This window comes from Anabrus simplex, chromosome 1, assembly GCF_040414725.1.
Source record: "Anabrus simplex isolate iqAnaSimp1 chromosome 1, ASM4041472v1, whole genome shotgun sequence".
Classification (NCBI taxonomy): Eukaryota; Metazoa; Arthropoda; class Insecta; order Orthoptera; family Tettigoniidae; genus Anabrus; species Anabrus simplex.
The window spans coordinates 1,343,458,934-1,343,470,197 of record NC_090265.1 but is presented as its reverse complement, the minus strand read 5'-3'; positions in this window follow the sequence as shown (position 1 = coordinate 1,343,470,197).

Here is an 11,264-nt window from a genome sequence, read left to right as displayed (position 1 = left end):
CTCATAACCCCTCGCCTTGCGCATCCTCCTTACGTCTCACGCCTCCGCGCCGCCAGTCCTGAAATTGAACCTCTTCGCTGTTTCTGAGAGCAACCGAGTGTTGATGTAAAAAAATACCGCTACGCGCACTGATATACAGAGCAAATTTAAGGAATAGGCTCTGATAAATCATTTTACCTATATTTATCTATTTCTAGGGGGTTCAACGAACCACTGAACATATAGAACGCGCCGCCACTGCTGTCTACTGTTCGAAACTTCTCACTAATCATATCCATGTACTTCTGTCTAATTTCCTCGTCCTGGAGATTTTCTACCCTTATTCGTTTGCAGACAGATTTCACTTTCTCTACCCTAGGCCTAGAGATACTTAGTTCACTACAGATCAGATAGTGGTCTGTATCATCGAAAATTCCGCGAAAAACTCGTACATTCCAAACAGATTTCCTGAATTCAAAGTCTGTTAAGATATAGTCTAGTATGGATCTGGTACCCCTAGCCTCCCATGTGTAGCGGTGAATAGCCTTATGCTTGAAGAATGTATTCGTAACAGCTAAACCCATACTAGCACAGAAGTCCAGCAAACGCTTCCCATTCCCATTAGCTTCCATATCTTCCCCACATTTGCCAATCACCCTTTCGTATCCTTCAGTTCTATTCCCAACTCTCGCATTGAAATCGCCCATTAGCACTATTCTATCCTTGCTGTTGACCCTGACCACGATGCCACTCAATGCTTCATAAAACTTGTCAACTTCATCCTCATCTGCACCCTCACATGGTGAATACACGGACACAATTCTTGTCCTAATTCCTCCAACTGACAAATCTACCCACATCATTCGCTCATTTACGTGCCTAACAGAAACTATATTGCGTGCAATGGTATTCCTGATAAAGAGCCCTACCCCAGACTCGGCCCTTCCCTTTCTAACACCCGTCAAGTACACTTTATAATCTCCTATCTCTTCCTCATTATCTCTCCTTACCCAAATATCACTTACTCCTAGCACATCCAGATGCATCCTCTTTGCTAACTCAGCCAGTTCTACCTTCTTTCTTCCATAAGCCCCATTAATATTGATAGCTCCCCATCGAATTCCATTTCGTTCGCCAAGTTGCTTCCAAGGAGTCCCTCGCCTGTCAAATGGGAGTGGGACTTCATTACTCCCATAGGTCCGAGGCTTGCTTAAAATGTTCTGAGCTCGGTAAATTCATGAAGCAGGATGCTGCCCTACTTGCACATAGTCCAAGTGAGGATCTCTCCTCTAACGGGTTATGGACCACCGGTGAATTGTATAGTCCTAGCCGCCTGAGCACAAGGAGGGCCACGACTCAGAATATGTCCGAGATGCCCACTCCCATTCCACAGCAACTGGTATCTGTGCCGAACCAACACCTCCTAGATATATAAGGCCTCACAACTGTTCTGGGAATATACTGTGACGTCAAAATCGGGAGGCAAGCGTGAACCTTTTCAGTAATAACACAGCAATGAGTTTGGCCATGTAACGCTGAAATTAGAAGAGTTTTAATTCGTTTAATGGTGCCAATTGTTAATACCGTTGTACGTAATGGTACTGATGTGTTGCGTACTGAACTTTAAGGAGAATTCCGGCAGTGATAACGAAGTGCATGCATTAAGTTTACGAAAGACGAGGTTATGCGGCAGATATGTTTACGTGCAATTCCAAGACAAGACTACAGATTTACTAATAACTCAATGGTGAGTAACTATTATTATTACATTCTCACACAATCATAATGAGTATAGGCCTATGACGTATTTAACTACACGCAACAGCTGGTGATATGTAGGCATATTTACTCTTCAATGATATAAGGTTATGTTAGATCACAATCATGGGATACATTATTTCAACGGTATTATTATTATTATTATTATTTTATTATTATTATTATTATTATTATTATTATTATTATTATTATTATTATTATTATTATTATTATTATTATGATACGCATTAAAACATACCACCTACAGGAGCTGCTGGTGTAGGCCGATTCACTCTGTAAATGCACGAATTTCGCTCACGGTGATACATTATTTTACAGGTATGCCACAGACATTTCAAAGTCGGTGATATTTTATGGGAAGTAACTGGTACTGATCCTGCCAGAATGTGACTATAAATAAGATGGGCAGTTGGAAAAGATATAAGCCACTGCTGTCTCTGACAATCATGGTCTTGGAAGAGGAGTAGTTAAAAGAACCAGGCAAAAATGTAGAATAGAAAGGAGCAATAAACAGGGCCATTGAAGATAGTACACATCTCATACACAGAATTTCAACACAGATGAAAAGTACAATAAATACGTTGTTACCTGATGGTTGTTGTACTGTGATAAAGGGAACGTAAGTAATTTTTCTGTACGTCGATACATCAAGGCAACCATACTGCATGGCATATGTAATCATCTTATAAGACATGGCCTTTATTCTAAACGGGTTTTATTAAAGTAAAAAATATTTCTAATGTATATGTGGACAAAATTACTAATACAAATGCGGTATATTCTTTAGTTACGAAACATCATACATGCATCACAAGGAATGAGTGTAACAATGTGTAGAAAGATTCAAGAAATAAGTTAATTCTAGTCCTAGTTGGTGAATTGGACACTGAGGATGATGTCCCCACAGTTATTTTAATAGTCGCAGTTAAAACATTTCTTAGTTCATAAAGGAATATGTGTATGATTTTCTTGTTATTTGTTCAACCTTCTGTCTGATATCTCCTCATGTTTACAAATTTATGGCCGACCCCGTGGTGAGGGGATATAATGCCTGCCTCTTACCCGGAGGCCCCGGTTCGATTCAAGGCCAAGTCAGGGATTTTTACCTAGATCTGAGGGCTGGTTTGAGGTCCACTCAGCCTGCTTGTTTACATTTGCGAGCTATCTGACGGTGAGATAGCGGCCCAGGTCTAGAAAGCCAAGAATAAAGGCTGAAAGGATTCGTCCTGCGGAACCCAAGACACCTCGTAATCTGCAGGCCTTCGGGCTGAGCAGGATCAAGGCCAAGCCCTTCAGGGCTGTTGCGCCGTGCGACTTTTACAAATTTATGAGACAGTAGCAATTTAATGTTGCCACAATATGTCAATACTTTTAAAAGAGTAGGCTCCAGTCCGAATGGTAGTCCAATATTAGGTTAGAAACTTACATACTTTCTGGAATACATAAAGGTTTTGAAAAGAATGACAAATTGGTAACATCGATGGCAGGTGAAATTCTCATTAAACCATACATGAACTTCAAGGGAGGAAACATTGTAGGCTCATGTGCATATACTGCCAGTGATGCTACATCAGCTTAGATGTTAGGCCTATGCTAATATTATACGTGCTAGTTTTCTTTTAAGATCACGTAATGCCTATTTAAATTGAAATATGTTTGTAACATTCTGTTGTGATGTTAGCAATTCGGCCTAAGTGAGTTAACATTGCAAGATTCTGTCGTGTTTTACAACTGTTTGCTGTTTATCTTTAATGGCAGTCACTAAAATACGGTAATAACGACAGTATAATTCCATATCCTTCAAATTTAAACGCTATTTATTAGTAAATAAATTATTCCATTGGCAAAAAATATTAAAATCAAGTCTGTGTTTAACCATGTTCCGCGTTTCTCTGCATTGCCATCGCCTCCGTAGCGTGACATCACTACGCTGTTGTTAGGCCTTATTATCTAGGAGGTGTTGGCCGAACCAAGCCTGCCTTGGTGGTGCACTTCCTTTATTCCTACTTCTCCTTGACTGTCGTTGTCGTCATTAGCGATAACATTACCCGAATGTGACGTGAAACTTTCGAGTTTCTCATTGAAGATGGCGCTCTAGCCATCTGTGTTTATACACAGTCTCTTTGACATAGTCTGTCTCTCGCTCTCCGAGTGTTAAGTTGGCCTGCTCGCAATACCAACAATGGTCGGATCAAACGTGATTAGCAGACTGGAATTTAATATGTGCTTCCTGATCTGCGAATTGCTATTATCGTGGATTTACTTGTTTCAAGGCTCGGTTCTCTGCTTGAAGTTATTATTTTGATTGAGGTATATATTTCGAGACTCCCGATTGCTGCTCCCTGGTATTCATTCATTTTATTTCATTTTCATGCCAGTTACAAAAACTGTTCTGTGTGATTGTATTTCGGTAGTCTTTTATCACCTGTCTTTGCAGGCTCTTAATTACTTCATTTTATGTGTGTTTTAATTTTTTATTTCTTTGTGTGCACACGCGTGGGAACGGAGAGTGGTATTTACCTATCTCTTTGTTTGGGCCTGTGTGTGTTTGTTGATTTTGAGACCATGCATTTTTGTTTACTCATCATTTGAAATCATGGCTGATCATTGGTGTATTGTGTGATTTGACGCTATGGGGTCTAATCCATGTTTGTCCATGTGAGGCAATTTGGATGTCCCGTGTAGCGGGTCGACGAGTGTTGTGATTGCTACGATTATATTTGGATCAGCCTTGCCTATATTTTGCGGCGGTCCAGCATTGTATCTGCGGTGTTCGAACCGTGCTCGTGAGCCCATGATATCCTTCGCTATCCTGTGCGATAGTATACGTCGCGTGCCTTTACACTCCGGCCTGATCTGGGTCGATTTTATACTGGGTCTCTCTCCTTGTTCATACGCGCGCGCGCGCACGCGCGTGTGTGTGTGTGTGTGTGTGTGTGTGTGTGTGTGAGAGAGAGAGAGAGAGAGAGAGAGAGAGAGAGAGAGCCTGTGCTGTCTGCTTGTGTACGGCCTATAGTACTCTCCGTATCTCGTAATTTCAATTTTAATTTTTCTTTATTTTATTTTACTTTTCGTTTTAGTTGGCCGATTTGGGGCATGTGTAGTGTGCTATTTTATATTTCTAGGCCGTTATTTGGTCCATTGTCGGCGATTAGTTTTTGTTTTTGTAACTGTGGCAACATCTTCTTCTCCTTCGCTTCTGCTCCTTTTGGGAGGCTGTGCTTTGCTTTTGTTGAGACGCGCTGGCATCGAATGAACGCTCGCTTGGAGCGCGGATGCAAACTGTGATATGTGCGCGGCCCGTATCACCGCGACTGTATTATTCCTTTAGCGGCTCCATTTTCTGATTCCTTCGATAATGTGTTTCACGTCACATTATTTTTCTCAAATGAATTTTTAAATTCTATGTAGTCATACGTAGGTGTGTAGTGCGATCGTGTGTACTGTCGGCGTGTTACACGAAACTTACTATGTCATTGAACGGGATACTACTTGATGTTTCAATTTTCTAAAGTTATGTAAGTAACTTTTAATGCAGCCTCACATTTCTGTTCTCATCCTAATATTATGTGTGTTTATAATAAACCCCAGTATCCTTGATCCATTCTTTTATTCATGGGGGTTACGGGTTAATGCCTTTCTGTCCTTTCGCTTCCCTTTGTCTACGCACAGATCCAGCTCCGAGCTGTTCTAGCTCGTTCCAGTCCATCCACGGCAATTTACGAAGAGAGGTAAGCGAGGTAAGTATCTGCGCGTATATGTCGTGTACTGTGTTGATGTGTAATGGTAGCAGGGTATGGGGGTGGTAGATATCCCAACTCTCAGGACCACTTACTAGGCCACTCAGCCGTTGCCCATGGTTCACGAACTAGGACGTGACTAGAGTAACCCACAGGCTGACAAAGGGTAAAAAATAGAATGACTAAAATGACCGAGATTATGAATGTACCGTATGTGTGCGTTTTCCAGCTTAGCTGTCAACTAAATTTGGTGCAAATATTACTTACTATGTGTGAAAAAAGCCGGCCCCGTCGTGTAGGGGTAGCGTGCCTGCCTCTTAACCGGAGGCCCCGGGTTCGAGTCCCGGCCAGGTCAGGGATTTTTAGCTGGACCTGAGGGTTGGTTCGAGGTCCAATCAACCTACGTGATTAGAATTGGGGAGCTATCTGATGGTGAGATAGCGGCCTCGGTCTAGAAAGCCAAGAATAACGGCCGAGAGGATTGTGCTGACCACACGACACCTCACAGTCTGCAGGCCTTCGGGCTGAGCAGCGGTCGCTTGGTAGGCCAAGGCCCTTCAAGGGCTGTAGTGTCATGGGGTCGTTTCGCTTGGTTTCGGTTTCATGTGTGAAAAAATGCGAAGGGGACGATACACCCCTAGAAACTTTAGGGTAAGGGATGAAATGCAAATATAAATGAAAACGACCAATAACATTGTCGAATCTATAGTTTTTCAGGGCTACACGGTCGATTTGAACCAAACTTGGTATACTTATGACTTTCTATCAGGAGACTAACCGCGTGGGGGCAAAACACCCTAGCACGCTTAGGGGTGGGGAGTAATGGGTGTAGAATATAGAAATAATCGAAAAATGTCGAATCCATACTTTTCGGGGTCGCTGAAATAAATAGTAACACTCCGGATGTCGTTTAAGTCCAAGTTGAGCCCCAGTCGGCAGGGGCGTGAAAGGGATGAATAAAAGAAAATGTGCAAATGGCCGAGATTATGGATGATTGTATGTTCCAGCACAGGTGTGAACTAAACTTGGTACAAATATTACCTTCTATCCGGAAAAAATACTGTGGGGGCAAGACACCCCTAGAATCCATAAGGAAGGGGGTGAAATGTAATTATAACTAAAAACGACCGATATTAGTGTTGAACCGTCCTGCTCCATGGCTAAATGGTTAGCGTGCTGGCCTTTGGGCACAGGAGTCCCGGGTTCGATTCCCGGCAGGGTCGGGCATTTTAACCACAATTGGTTAATTTCGCTGGCATGAGGGCTGGGTGTATGTGTCGTCTTCATCATCATTTCATCCCCATCACGACTCGCAGGTCGCCTACGGGTGTCAAATAGAAAGACCTGCATCTGGCGAGGCGAACTTGTCCTCGGACACTCCCGGCACTAAAAGCCACACGCCATTTTTTTTCAGTGATGAATCCATATTTTTTCTAGACTACGGGAGAAATTTGAACCAGACTTGGTACGCTTATGACTTACTATCAGGCGACAAACTGCGAGGACCGAGCTCGATAGCTGCAGTCGCTTAAGTGCGGCCAGTATCCAGTATTCGGGAGATAGTAGGTTCGAACCCCACTGTCGGCAGCTCTGAAAGTGGTTTTCCGTGGTTTCCCATTTTCACACCAGGCTGTACCTTAATTAAGGCCACGGCCGCTTCCTTCCCACTCCCAGCCTTTCCCTGTCCCATCGTCGCCATAAGACCTATCTGTGTCGGCGCGACGTAAAAAGCAACTAGCACAAACTGCGAGGAGGTATGGTAAACCTAGCACGCCTAAGGGTGAGGTTGGAAGAGCTGAGATGTAAAAATAATGTAATATAGTATCGAATTCATAACTTTCGTGGTCGCTGAGACGAATAGTTATACTGCGGAGGTCGTTGAAGTCCATGTTCATCCCCCATCGACATAGAGATGAGAAGAGGTGGAAAAGAAATTGTCCTAAATGACGGATGTATGTGTGTTTCTTCCAACAGTGTCCTCATACAAAATTGGTACATATATGACTTACTATCTGAAAGAAATACTGTTGGGTAAAACACCGTAGCACTCTTATCGAAGGTGGTGAAATATAAGAATAAACGAAAATAACTGACAGTAATGTCGAATACCGCCGTTTACGAGTTCACTGAGTGGAACTGTGGCACTCTGGATGGTTTAAGTCATACTTCACCGCAATTGGTATGGAGTTTGAGAAGGGGTGAAAATGAATGTAAAAATAACCGCGATATATGTCCGGCTCCATGGCTAAATGGTTAGCGTGCTGGCCTTTGGTCACAGGGGTCCCGAGTTCGATTCCCGGAAGGGTCGGGAATTTTAACCATAATTGGTTAATTTCGCTGACACGGGCGCTAGGTGTATGTGGCGTCTTCGTCATCATTTCAACCTCATTACGACACTCAGGTCGCCTACGGGCGTCAAATCAAAAAAGACATGCATCTGGCGAGCCGAACTTGTCCTCGGGCACTCCCGGCACTAAAAGCCATATGCAATTTCATTTTCATTTACCGCGACATATGGGTGTATGTGGGTATGTTCCAGAATAGTTCTCAACGAAACTTGATACACATTGACTTATCATCTAGAAAAATATACTATGGAGATGAAACATACCAATCCCCGCTGAGAGAATGGGAGGGGATGACATTTAAAATAATGGAAGATTACCGATATCAATGTCGAATCCATTGTTTATGTGTCGCTGGGAAGAATTGTGATGCTCTGAATACCGTTTAAGTCCACGTTCAGCCTCCACTGAGACGGGACGTTGAAAGGGGTTTAGCAGTAAATAGTCTAAAATGACCGAGATTAGCGTTGAATCCACTGCTTTTGGGATCGCAAAGCTGATTGGTGAGAGTCTCAATGACAGTTGAAATGACGTAGATCATATCTATAGCGCGATGAATAAATACTTGTAGTTATCACTTATTATTTTTTTGAAAGGGTCAAATAATTCCCAATCAATTCGAGCTTCCACAAGGACAAAGTTTTACTCGAAAATGAAATAATCTAAAACTTGAAATCAAACACATCTAAATAACTCTAAAACTGCATAGTATGTGGTAAAAATCAATATTCCAAAAAGTAATTCTATAAAAATTCACTACAACATAACTGACAGGAAATACTAATTTTAAAAGCAAGCATTCGAAAAGCAACCAACCGAGCAACGCCGGGTAGTACAGCTAGTATTATATAATGTACTACGTAACAATTTTACTGGATTTGGTATCTGTATTTTAATTCATTTTAAGTTTAATGTTTAGTAATTTAATATTATAAAAATGTAGTTAGTGTGTTCATAAACCTGTATATTATTATACTAGCAAATGTGCCCGTGCTTCGCTACGGTATTCTACATTGTATTCGAATATCTAAGTAAATACTGTACATGCAGTAAATAAGATTGTTTTAAAATGGCATGTCTCTTAGCGTTATCCGAGAAACAGTATGGGGAGGTTCCCAATACGGTGTTTCCAATGTTAAGTGCTTGTTACGGATTTGTGATGATAACGGCAGGTTCACTTGCCTACTGCCATTCACAATCGAGTTAGGAAGTTTTCATTATAATTGCAGGCCCCATAGCCTACTGCACGTTCACAAATGATTTGGGGAGTTTTCGTTACAATGGCAGGCCCCCTTTCCTACTTCCAGACAGATTACATTTGGGGATTTTTCATTAGAATGGCAGGCAACTTCCCTACTACCAGTCGAAATTGAGTTGTGCAGTTATCATTTAAATGACAGGCCCCTTTTCCTACAGCCAGCCAGCTTACTACCAGTCACACCAAGTTGGTGAGTTTCCATCAAAATAGCAGGCCACTATGCCTAATGCCAGTCACATTTTAGATGGATACATTTGTTTATAAGGGCGGGCACCGTTGCCTATAGCCAAACACAATCGGGTAGGGGAGTTTTAAACAGCACTGCCTTCTGCAAGTCAAATCGAGAAGTGAATTATTCATTACAATCGTAGGCCTTCCTTACTAATGCCAGTTACACAGATGTTGGAGAAGGACCCCATTTCTACTGCCAGTCAAAGTCGGTGTGGGGAGTACTGATTTCAATAGTAGACACACCCTTTCTCGATCGCTACAAAACGACGTCAGTGAATATATATAGATCGACATACGAAAGTATATGCATGCTTACTATATTGCAGACCTTAATTTGCAGATTAACTGCTGCTAAACGGTACGTCATATCGACAAAGTATTGTACCATAAGACGCCGGATTTAGCGGCCTAAATGGCTGGTCCTATGATATCTCATCTATTCATGGGCCTGATTGAGTTAGAAACATTGAATAGGGTAAAAATTTTGTAAGATTATCTCGTATTGCATTACTTTTCGGATAATTATGTAACAGCTACATACATAGCATTTGGCTCACATATGGCTACTGGGTGGGCCAATTTTCGTGTAGAGTTTGATGATTCTGCCTTTCTTATAAGTGATTGAATGTATGAATTATGCATGTGAAAAGTCCAAATTTACTTAACTGTCGGCAGCCATGAAAATGGTTTTCCGTGGTTTCCCATTTTCACACCAGGCAAATGCTGGGGCTGTACCTTAATTAAGGCCACGGCTGCTTCCTTCCCACTCCTAGCCCTTTCCTGTCCCATCGTCGCCGTAAGACCTATCTGTGTCAGTGCGACGTAAAAAACAACTAGCAAAAAAAATTTACTTAACATCGAGAAATAGAAAAAAATGTATACGTAAAAGGGATACAGATACGACAAAAAGTCATACGACCAAGGTTGTAGATCACTCCAAATTGAACGGAAATTGTGCCATCCGTTATGTGATAGGACTTCCCGAAGTTCTGCACCATCATTAAAATTGCCACCGTATTTCGATATTCTTCGGGAATAAAAGTGAAAAATGTAAAGATCATGGAAATATTCTGTCCGTTACAGCCTAAAACGTATAATTTGGCCAATTTTCAGTTTTCTTGTTCGTCTGGCAGATTATGCTGCAATGTGGATTTTGGGCGAGGAGGGTTAAAATTAGGACTTTCAGGAAACTAAACAAAAAAATATGCAGAAGGTCATTATTGCCCCTTAAACGCGCACCTGTACGTAAATTTCGCCAAAATAGTCAATGTACAGGCACACAGTCGTTACGATTTTATTTATTTAGATAGATAAGGGATCTGCTCCACCTACAACACCTTTTGGTCTATGTCTGCTGGACTTAACCTGCAAAACCGACCATTCATGATATCTCCCTTATTAATCTTCCTGTCGAAAATACTCACATGAAAAAATGTTTTAGAAATGGATTCCCAACAAATTTGGTAGATTTCCAGTCAGGTTGGTCTTGTACTGTATATGTTGTGGAAGAGTAAATTCACCATTTCGGTTCCCTGGACCGCCAGTCCATTCCGGGAACAGGAAATGTTGTTGGCCTTTAAAGTCTACCTTTGGAAAGGTGGATGCTAAATATAAAGTTTGATTCAAATATCTTCAAAAGTTTTCTGTAAGAAATACGCTCAATACGCACCCGTTCTTAAGTTAAGTCCGGTGGGACTTGTACCGTAAAACGGCCTGTTAATGATGTCTCCCTTATAAATCCTCTTATCGAAATGATGCACATGAGAAAAAAGGTTTAGAAATGAATTTCCATTAAGGCAGGTAGATTTCTATTAAGTTTGGTTGTGTATGTTTTGTGGGAGTGCAAAATCACGGTTTCGGTTTCGTATAAACCCCAGTCAATTCATGGATTTAGAAACAATATTTGCCCTAAATCCTACCCAAGGACAGGTG